This window comes from Euleptes europaea, chromosome 1 (assembly GCF_029931775.1).
Source record: "Euleptes europaea isolate rEulEur1 chromosome 1, rEulEur1.hap1, whole genome shotgun sequence".
Lineage (NCBI taxonomy): Eukaryota > Metazoa > Chordata > Lepidosauria > Squamata > Sphaerodactylidae > Euleptes > Euleptes europaea.
Window position 1 is genome coordinate 163,042,550 of NC_079312.1, and position 11,031 is coordinate 163,053,580.

The following is an 11,031-nucleotide window of genomic DNA, read 5'->3' on the forward strand; positions in this document are numbered from 1 at the left end:
AGATGTTCAGTGTAAAACCGTATACAACGCATCAGCCTGTGAAACTGGATAGGTTCCTCCAATTTGAAGGCAAGGAATCTCTACATATTGTATGATTTGTATACTTGAACTGTGAAATATTTTAAGATCAAATTATTTGGTTTGTGTGAAAATTATTTGGGGAAGTATCTCCAAATTTCCTGTCAGCTTTTTAAGCAAACCAAAGGGCTGGATCAAGCCAGCTTTTTTATTCAAGCAAGAAGAGGAGGAGGAGGAGCTGGTTTTTATACTCCAATTTTCACTATCTTTTTTAAGGAGAATCAAACCGTCTTACAATCTCCTTCCCTTCCTCTTCCCACAGAAGACACCTTGTGAGGACGATGGGGCTGAGAGAATTCAGAGAAAACTGTGACTAGCTCAAGGTCACCCAGCAGGTTTCATGTGGAGGAGTGGTTAGAGTCCAGATTAGAATCTACTGCATATGTGGAGGAGTAGGGAATCAAACCCAGTTCTCCAGATTAGAGTTTGCTGCTCTTAACCACTACACCGCACTAGCTGCCTTACCCACTACAGCCCCCATCGCACATGGCTTTTGTACATGCAGGTCCCAGGATCCCCAGCATAGCCTTTTTGGTTGTCGGTAGGAACCCTTTCCTTCCATTTTGATCAGCAGAAAAGCTGGCTGGATGCAACCCAGTGTTTTTTTGGGGGGACTGGTAGTAGTTTTGTTTGCAGTAATAAGTATTTTCACGTTAGTATTCTGTATTCTGTGACAGTTTGCATTAGACTCCTGACCCTAAATTAAAACAGTATTTTCTTGCATATGAAGTATACTCCCAGGCCATTTATGCAGGGGTATTTACTTTGCAGTCCCTGCTGGACTGCTTCAAGGCTTCTTTTGCATTATTCATGATTTTACCAACCTTCAGACGTGACTTTCCTCTGGCCTCGTTCTTCCCCTGTAGTTCTAGGATCCTGTTTTAGGACAAATTTAAATACTGCTTTGAGGCAAGAGCAACGCAAATTCACCCTATTTCCATGCATAGCTCTTAACTTCGGGTTTCTCTCCCTGCACCCATTTTGGCTTCTCCCTTCCACGTGTCTGTCCCTCCCATCCAACCCCTTCCCTCAAAGCAAAGCACAAAAGAGGGAGTTAAACCGTCATGAAATGTGCAGGAAGACACTGAAGAAGGCTGCAAAGATTGGAAGGCAGCTCCAGGCAGGGAGCTGTTGAAGAAAGGTGCGGAAGAATACCCAGCAAAAGCACATGCAGTCCCTTTAAGAGATGACCCGCCCCCTCCAAGTAAAGTGCAACAAGGCTGCGTTTTCAGGGGAAGGGGCTCAGAAGCTCAGTGATTTACTGGGTTGCCTAATTAACTGCAAGGTACTCATGGAATTGGGGGTGTGTGATTGACAACATATGGGCTATTTAAACAGCAAACCAGCACATCAGCAATAGCTCATTCAGGGATGTCACAACAGTAACTTGCATGTCTGGTAATACCGTTGAACACTTCCCTTCTGGGCATAAAATCTGGTGCCTTTTCTGTAATATTTGCTGCTGCAGACTTGACAAGTGATGCAAACAAGGAATCTGGTGGTGTATGTAATAATGGAACTTTGCTTGAAATGTAAAACTTCTACAATAATAGAATAACATGGTTTTGGCTGCAGTGATGCAAACCTAGATATTGCTCTAGGTTCCTATTATTTACAGGGTGTTCTTTCTCCCCTACATGCAACTATGTGTGGAACACTTTGTTTCCTAACTTGAGTCACTGTCACTACAGTGTTGGTCTGCAGTGAAAATGCCTGGCAAGTTTTGAAACACCTCTGTATTTGTGTGTGTGTGTGTGTGTCTGTGTGTAAAGTGCCGTCAAGTCGCAGCCGACTTATGGCGACCCCTTTTGGGGTTTTCATGTAGCTGTGTGTAATGTGTATCCAGGGACAAAGAAAACCAATACAGGAATGGAAATGATTGGCAATTGAAAAATACCACTTCCCCCGCTTTCAGGTCACTCCTGCATTCCAAAGATCCTAGGAGAGGCCTCTTCCCATTGAGATCCTTTTCGTGGTTGGCAATATTCAGACAGCCAAGCATAAATGGATTCTGATGTTTGTGTGACAATTATGATGTAAAAGACATGGAAAGTGTAAAATCAGGTGATTAAATCAATGGGTGGGAGGTGTCAAGACAAGTCTGTATAAGGCCACACCTAAACTTGCCCTTTCCCCTTTTCTGATTTGAGATGCACAATGTATGCCAGAGGTTGAAGGAATTGGCTATATTTATTCTGAAGAAGTGTAGGTAAGTAGATTAAATGCTGCTGTATGTTTGGAGGCAATAAAGATGACATTGTGACTGATGACTTAAAAGGGATTACAAATGTCATATAGCCAATCTGGAAAAAATTGACCTGAAAGCACTTTAAACATATGAACACATGAACACACAAAGCTGCCTTCTACTGAATCAGACCCTTGATCCATCAAAGTCAGTATTGTCTACTCAGACTGGCAGCGGCTCTCCAGGGTCTCAGGCAGAGGTCTGTAACTATCTCAGTTCTGTGTGCTCTTAAGCTGTCTCACAGCAACATTTCTGACTATGGGCCAAGGACCATACCACCCTAAACCATGAGATTTAGGGGCCAGGGCCAGTGATGTCATGGGGTGGGCCCTGTTGATGTCTTATTGACTAGTGGTACTAATGGTGGTCCACACATCACTAGGAATGATACCTGTGTGTTATGGGATCTCTGTGTTATGGGATTGTTGTGGGATCTCAAAGGAAGTGAATATGAAAGGAGCCTGAATTGAAAGGAAAGAAAATAGACCCTCAGTCTATTTATTTTTCTAAAACTTTGGGAACTGACTCACAAATATTGTTTAACCACATGCTATTACCAATGTCTGAGCTGTCCAAAAGTAAGGGACCAGTTTTGCCTTTTATTTTACTTAAATACTTTGGGTTCTGTACACACTATATTCTGACACATTATTTCCATCCTGACAGAAAGGCACGTATGACGTGGGCAGATTGCTTACCTCACTACCCTACAGGAGATATAAATGATCCACTTTCAGTATGAGAAAGAAAAACAGCAAATTCAATGCAATGCTACGAGGGACCACACTGATGTTGGAGTGAGAGTGACTCAGCATGCCTTGACGTTGGGTGGGGTGGGGGCTAATTTAAATTTGTAGTTGTTATCTCTTGAATGGGATGTTCCTCTTTGTCTGAACCTGGGGACAACAAGAATGTGAATAGACTAAACTTGAATAAATGTAAGTTCTGCTTTCTTGCAATTTGCTTCTTGGGTGGGATGATTTTACTGCACTCAATATCATGCTTCCATGACTGGGCAAACGCTGCCATATTAACCATATATAAAAACCAATTCCTTAATCTAACCAAACTACACACACATCTACAATTTGTTTCAACATCTGGAAAGTAACAAAGAAGGAAACAGAGAAAGAACACAGAGCGTACATTGATCCTGGATTATTTAGTTGACACTGAATGATGGGAAGTGTCTACAGCTTAATATTTTCTGTCAGATTCCTTCCCTCCCATCTCTTGGAGGTACCTACATTATAGTTAGGAGACAAGCAGCTGCCAATGCGTGAGGACCCTGCTGGACAAAGTATTGGTGTGAAGTATATTGGTGAGAGGGAAATCTTTATTCCTGTATGGACACACTTTGTCTGTAATAGTGTGGCTGGCAGAGTCCCCATGCAGTTATTCTCCAACTGTGCAGAAATTGGCCTTCAGTGTTATTAAGGAGTTCAACTGGCCCATCACTGGCCAATGTGGTGGAGTGATTAAGAGTGGTGGTTTGGAGCGGTGGACTCTGATCTGGAGAACCGGGTTTGATTCCCCACTCCTCCACGTGAGCAGTGGAGGCTAATCTGGTGAACTGGATTTGTTTCCCCACTCCTACACACGAAGCCAGCTGGGTGACCTTGGGCAAGTTACAGCTCTGTTAGAGTTCTCTCAGCCCCACCTACCTCACAGGGTGTCTGTTGTGGGAAGGGGAAGGGAAGGTGATTGTTAGCCGGTTTGAGTCTCCCTTAAGTGGTAGAGAAAGTTGGCATTTCAAAACCAACTCCTCCTCCTTCTTCTATCAGATGGTTCGTCTTCATGCTCGAAGCGCAGCAGCAGCAGCAGCAGCAGCAAGGTCCCAAGGCCAAACATCATTTTGGGGCACTCTTCTTGCACTCCCCCCCTCAGCTGTCAGTAGATAACATGCTGTATTTAAGCATCTCAATAATCAGCATCATAAATGTATTATACAGTTCAGTAAGTATTATACAATGATAAATTCATTAATAATCATCCACAAATGCTGATTCACTAAACAGACAAATAAACCTGCTTATTTGACACTGTAAGGTCCAAGGTGAAAAGTTGGATTAGCCAGTGTGGTGTAGTGATTAAGAGCAGTGCACTCTAATTTGGAGAACCAGGTTTGATTCCCCGCTCCTCTACATGAGCAGCAGACTGTAATCTAGATATCCAGATTAGATTCCCCACTCCTCCGCATGTAGCCTGCTAGGTGACCTTGGGCCAGTCACAGGTCTCTCTTGCAGCCTCACCTATCTCACAAGGTGCCTGTTGTGTGTGGGGGGGGGAAGGGAAGGTGATTGTAAGCCACTTTGAGACTCCTTTCGGTAGAGAAAAACTCTTCTTCTTATCTTAAACAGTATGAACCAATATGCTGGGGGGCTCTCAGCCTTGAGGGGCCCTAGGTAGTTTGGTGCTTTTTTGCCACCATTCTGCACACCTGGATCAGTTTTAAAAAGCAGCACATGTCTATCCTACTTCTCAACTCTTGAATACAGCAGAGCCAAGAAACCTGGACTTATTCCAGATATATAAAAGTTCTTCCAGATAGTGGATTTATGAGTTTGTACTTGATCCTGGCTGGGCCAGAGGTGTATCTCATTAACACATTCCTTGTCCTCATTCTAACATGTTATTTAGGAGGGGCAACTATTCTATTTTGGTACAGGGGCAACAGAAACTTTTAACTTTTGTTCTCATTAAGATGGGATAAAAGTTTTAATCTCAGTTCAGGTTCAGCTGTGATTACCAACCTCCAGGTGATGCCTGGAATTCTCCTGGAATCTCGACAATAGAGATGCTCTCCCTAGAGAAAATGGCAGTTTTGAAGAGCAGGCTGTGTATGTCATCACATTCTCAAATCTCCAGGAATTTCCCGAGCTGCAATTGGCCAGGGCAGCCCTAGGTTCAACAAAACAGCCTGGTGGCACTTTTTGTTGCCATCAAGTCACAGCTGACTTATGGCGACCCCATAAGTCAATAGACAGAGGTGTTCACCATTGCCTCCTTCCATGTTGCGACCCTGCTATTCCTTGGTGGTCTCCCATCCAAGTACTGACTAGGGCTGACCGTGCTTAGCTTACAAGATCTGATGGGATCAGGCTAGCAGGGGCTATCCAGGTCAGGCCAATGCCACATTAAAGACCGAAAACATTTATTCCAGTATGAGCTTTATTCCCGTATGATTTTCTTTCCTCCTCCCATTGTATCTGATGAAGTGAGCTGTGACTCACGAAAGCTGGTACTGCAAGAAATGTTACTCTTTAAGGTTCTACTGTTGTGTTGTGCTTTTGTGTGGTGTTGTGTTTTGCTACAATAGACTTAACGCTGCTACCGCACTGGAACCGTGAGTTTAGCATATGTACACGAACACCAGTTCTGTACCATTTTTGCAGTAAGTGGTTCCCCCAGAGAATTCTGGGAGTTATGGACTGATGAGGTGCCAAGGATTCTCTGTGAGTGATCCCTAGCTAGGGTTGCCAGGTCCCTCTTTGCCACCAGCAGGAGGTTTTTTGGGTGGAGCCTGAGGAGGGCATTGTTTGGGGAGAGACTTCAATGCCGTAGAGTCCAATTCGCAAAGCAGCCATTTTCTCCAGGTGAACTGATCACTATCAGCTGGAGATAAATTGTAATAGCAGGAGATCTCCAGCTAGTACCTGGAGGTTGGCAACCCTGTCCTTAGCCCCCACTTACTATTACTGCTCCCTGAGGAGGCAAATCCATTGCTACACTACAAACCTGTAGTGTAGCAATGGATTTTGAGGAGCGATGTGTTGTTACGGTGGGTTCCCCTTTCCCCCACCCAGTGTGCTGGAGGTGTGTAAGAACATAAGAAAGGCCATGCTGGGTCAGACCAAGATCCATCAAGTCCAGCAGACTGTTCATACAATGGCCAACCAGGTGCCTCTAGGAAGACGACTGCAGCAGCACCATCCTGCCTGTGTTCCAAAGCATCTAATGTAACAGGCATGCTCCTCTGATCCTGGAGAGAATAGGTATACATCATGACTAGTGGTAGGGAATGGGGTGAAAGTATCCCATGACTGGGTGTCAGGGCCAGTGCTACCATTCAGGCGAACTAGGCGGTCGCCTAGGGCGGCAGACCTCACAGAGGCACAGAACTGGTCTGAGAGGCACAGTTTTAAACAGATTAGTTTCTTGGAAAAAACGCAACTGCCAATTTTTATTTTAAGATAACACACAACAGTGCTATGGAAAATAATGAATTATAACGCCTTATCAAATGTTTTGTAGGAATGCATCAGGCTTTTATTTTTCTTCTACAAGACATCTGTTTTCGAAGCAATGGGAGAGGGGGACAGGGACAAGTAGTTAGCCTTGCCCAGGGCACAAAAAAAGACTGCCACCGGCCCTGGATAAAGTATGGAGAATAATCATAACTTTGGGTTACCGCACTTTGTATTCCCAGCGATGTATTAAGAGTTTGGAAATGTTATAAAAAACATTGCTTTAAAAGGGTTTTTGGCTGCCACGGCTTATAAATGGATGGAAGACAAATTCACAGCTAAAGGGGCCAAACAAAGTGCGAACAGTATTTTTTATAACGTTTTCAAACTCTTAATACATCGGTGGGAATACATATGGGGGTTACCGCACTTTGTATTCCCAGCGATGTATTAAGAGTTTGAAAATGTAATAAAAAACATTGCTTTAAAAGGGTTTTTGGCTACCACGGCTTATAAATGGATGGAAGACGAATTCACAGCTAAAGGGGCCAAACAAAGTGCGAACAGTATTTTTTATAACGTTTTCAAACTCTTAATACATCGGTGGGAATACATATGGGGGTTACCGCACTTTGTATTCCCAGCGATGTATTAAGAGTTTGAAAATGTAATAAAAAACATTGCTTTAAAAGGGTTTTTGGCTACCACGGCTTAAAAATGGTTGGAAGACGAATTCACAGCTAAAGGGGCCAAACAAAGTGCGAACAGTATTTTTTATAACGTTTTCAAACTCTTAATACATCGGTGGGAATACATATGGGGGTTACCGCACTGTATTCCCAGCGATGTATTAAGAGTTTGAAAATGTTATAAAAAACATCGCTTTAAAAGGGTTTTTGGCTACCACGGCTTATAAATGGTTGGAAGACGTCTTCACAGCTAAAGGGGCCAAACAAAGTGCGAACAGTATTTTTTATAACGTTTTCAAACTCTTAATACATCGGTGGGAATACATAGAAAGTGCGAACAGCATTTTTTAAAACGTTTTCAAACTCTTAATACATCGGTGGGAATACATATGGGGGTTACCGCACTGTATTCCCAGCGATGTATTAAGAGTTTGAAAATGTTATAAAAAACATCGCTTTAAAAGGGTTTTTGGCTACCACGGCTTATAAATGGTTGGAAGACGAATTCACAGCTAAAGGGGCCAAACAAAGTGCGAACAGTATTTTTAAAACGTTTTCAAATTCTTAATACATCGGTGGGAATACAAGTGCGGTAACCCTGTAACGTGGTTCTTGTAGGTTATCCGGGCTGTGTAACCGTGGTCTTGGAATTTTCTTTCCTGACGTTTCGCCAGCAACTGTGGCAGGCATCTTCAGAGTAGTAACACTGAAGGACAGTGTCTCTCAGTGTCAAGGGTGTAGAAAGAGTAATATATAGTCAGAAAGGGGTTGGGTTTGAGCTGAGTATTGTCCTGCAAAAGTATTGTCCTGTAAGTATCAAGATAATGTGCTAATGAGGGTATGGTATGTTAATATGGAACCATTGTATCCTGAAGTGATCTGTTAATGTGTGTAATCCAAAACTAATCTGTATGGCTATTGTTGAATGTTGTCTTTGTCTGGAGGTGTTTCAGGGCAGGAAGCCAAGCCCTGAAACACCTCCAGACAAAGACAACATTCAACAATAGCCATACAGATTAGCACATTATCTTGATACTTACAGGACAATACTTTTGCAGGACAATACTCAGCTCAAACCCAACCCCTTTCTGACTATATATTACTCTTTCTACACCCTTGACACTGAGAGACACTGTCCTTCAGTGTTACTACTCTGAAGATGCCTGCCACAGTTGCTGGCGAAACGTCAGGAAAGAAAATTCCAAGACCACGGTTACACAGCCCGGATAACCTACAAGAACCAATGAACTCTGACCGTGAAAGCCTTCGACAATATCCTGTAACGTGGGCTAATAACGTCCACTACGACCGGAAGTCTGCAGAACGAAAGGCGCGCGGAGAGTCACGCGCTTCTTCCGCAGGGCCCGTTCCAGAGCCGCGCGCGCCCACCTGGAAAGATCCCTTCGGTTATTCCGCTCCGCCCCGCCCCCATTTTCTCATTGGCCTGAAGACGGGCGTGCGGGATGGGGGAGGGGCAAGGAAGGCAGAGGCAAAGTCTTACAGAAAGAAGGGGTGCGGGGTGGGGGGGAGAGGCAAGCTGAGGAGGGAGGCGGGGTTAGAACCCTGGTCCGCGGAAAGCCATTTGCCGGAGGAGGAACCAGGAGAGATCCCCGCTCTCCTATTGGGTAGTGCTGGGAGGGCGGGGCTGAGCCAGGCCGCCGGTAGTTGCCAGTCAAAAGGAACGGTTACGGGACGGGTGGGGGGAGGGAGCGAAGAGACCAGGACGGAGCCGGGGGGACGGAGGTACCTCAGCGGAGCGGGGGGTTCCCGCGCTCGCCCCGGGGGGGTGGGGACGGCGGCCGAGCCAGCGCCGGGAACGCGCATGAGGCGGGGGGTGGCTCGCCGACCCGGCCGCCCTGGAATGGGGGGCGGGGGAATGACCCCGGAGCACGGTGGGTGGGTGGGGGTGGGGGGAACGACGTGACTGGGAATGGAAATAACGGAGGAGTGGGGGTCGCTGGGTGCGTGTGTGGGGGAGGTGTTTGTGAATTTCCTCCAATGTGCAGGGGGTTGGACTAGATGACCCTTGGGGGACCCTTCGAACTCTGGTTCTGTGGGGGTGGGGGCGCCGCGTCACGACAGCGAGTTCCTTTGGTACAGCTGGACTACACTTCCACACATGCTGAATGATGCACTTTCGTTCCACTTTCAAGGCACTTTCACGATTGTTTGCCAGTGGATTTTGCCGTTTCACACAGTAAAATCCAGCTGCAAAGTGGGTTGAAAGTGCATTATTTGGCATATGTGAAAGTGCCCGTCATAATCGATAGAACGGCAGTGAAAGTTACCCGTTTGTGTGGATATTTTTGGGTTGACCCTGAACCAGATGGGTAACTTCTTTCCAGAGGCTTGCTAGAGATAGTAGGACTCTACTGAGGGTCCTTACCTGTTCTCAAACGTGCATTTTCTCACTTTACGGAGACCCGTCCTATGACACATGTCCCATTGAGTACAGTGAAATTTACTTCCAAGAAATCTCCCCCCCCCTTCTTGCCCACTCTGCTCCACAACCCTCTCTTGGTTTCTCCCTTATTTCTCTTAATAAGCTAATTTCTAAATACGTAAGCATCGGGTGGGATAGAACTCCAGAGATGGTATGGCAGTAAATTGGACTAAGGTAACTTCTCAAAACGTGCGTTTTCTCACTTTAAGGAGTTTTCTCACTTTAAGGAGCCCATCCTATGGCACATGTGTCATTGGGCACAGTGAGATTTACTTCCAAGAAATCTTCCCCCCCCCCTTCTTGCCCACTCTGCTCCACAACCCTCTCTTGGTTTCTCCCTTATTTCTCTTAATAAGCTAATTTCTAAATATGTAAGCATCAGGAAGGATAGAACTCCAGAGACGTATGGCAGTAAATTGGACTAAGGTAACTTCTCAAACGTGCGTTTTCTCACTTTAAGGAGATCCTCCTATAGCACGTGTCATTGAGCACAGTGGGATTTATTTCCAAAAAATCTCTCTCCCTTTCTTGACCACTCTGCTCCACTGCCCTCTCTTGGATGTTCCATTCTTTCTCATAATAATTTCTAAATATGTAAGCATGGGGGGTGGGTAGAACTCTAAATAAGTATGGCAGTAACTTGGGCTACGGTAACTTCTCAAATGTGCGTCTTCTCACTTTAAGGAGTTTTCTCACTTTAAGGAGACCCTCCTATGGTATACATGTGCCACTGAGCACCGTGAGATTTACATCCAAGAAATCTCCCCCTCCCCATTTCTTGCCCACTCTGCTGCTGCACAGTCCTCTCTTGGTTCCTCTGTGCTTTCTCTTAATAAGTTAATTTCTAAATGTGTAAACATCTGGCAGGCTAGAACTCCAAATAAGTTTGGCAGTAAATTGGGCTACGGTAACTTGATAGGAAGTCTGTCATTTGGGCTATGGTGTCAGTGATGCAACTTAAGTGCTTGCTAACGTGCTGCGCCCTTTTTTTTGTGAGCGCTGGTACAACAGGGCAAAGAGGAGGTAGGTGTACATGTGGCAGTGTGTATATCAGCTAAAAAGAACTGTGGGAGCGTAGTTTATGCTTCTGTGAAGAAGTGGCGTGAAAACGGAGTAAGGTTTCTTGCTTGCGGAGTTACTTCTTGCTTTTTTCTCTCCCCCCCATTGACTCTATACTGAGTACCTCCTGGTTATCAAGGTGTTAGGTTCAGCACATATCCACAGTGGTGTCATGTTTTTTTTCTCTTTGACCTGTGGTTGCTCATGGACATTCTCCCCCCACCCAATTGCTTCCCTTTCCCCTCAAACCTATAATCTTGTGACTATAGAAACTGAGAGCTTCTGTACTGCCTAGCTTTATACATCTTTAGACATAGGTGGTGTAGT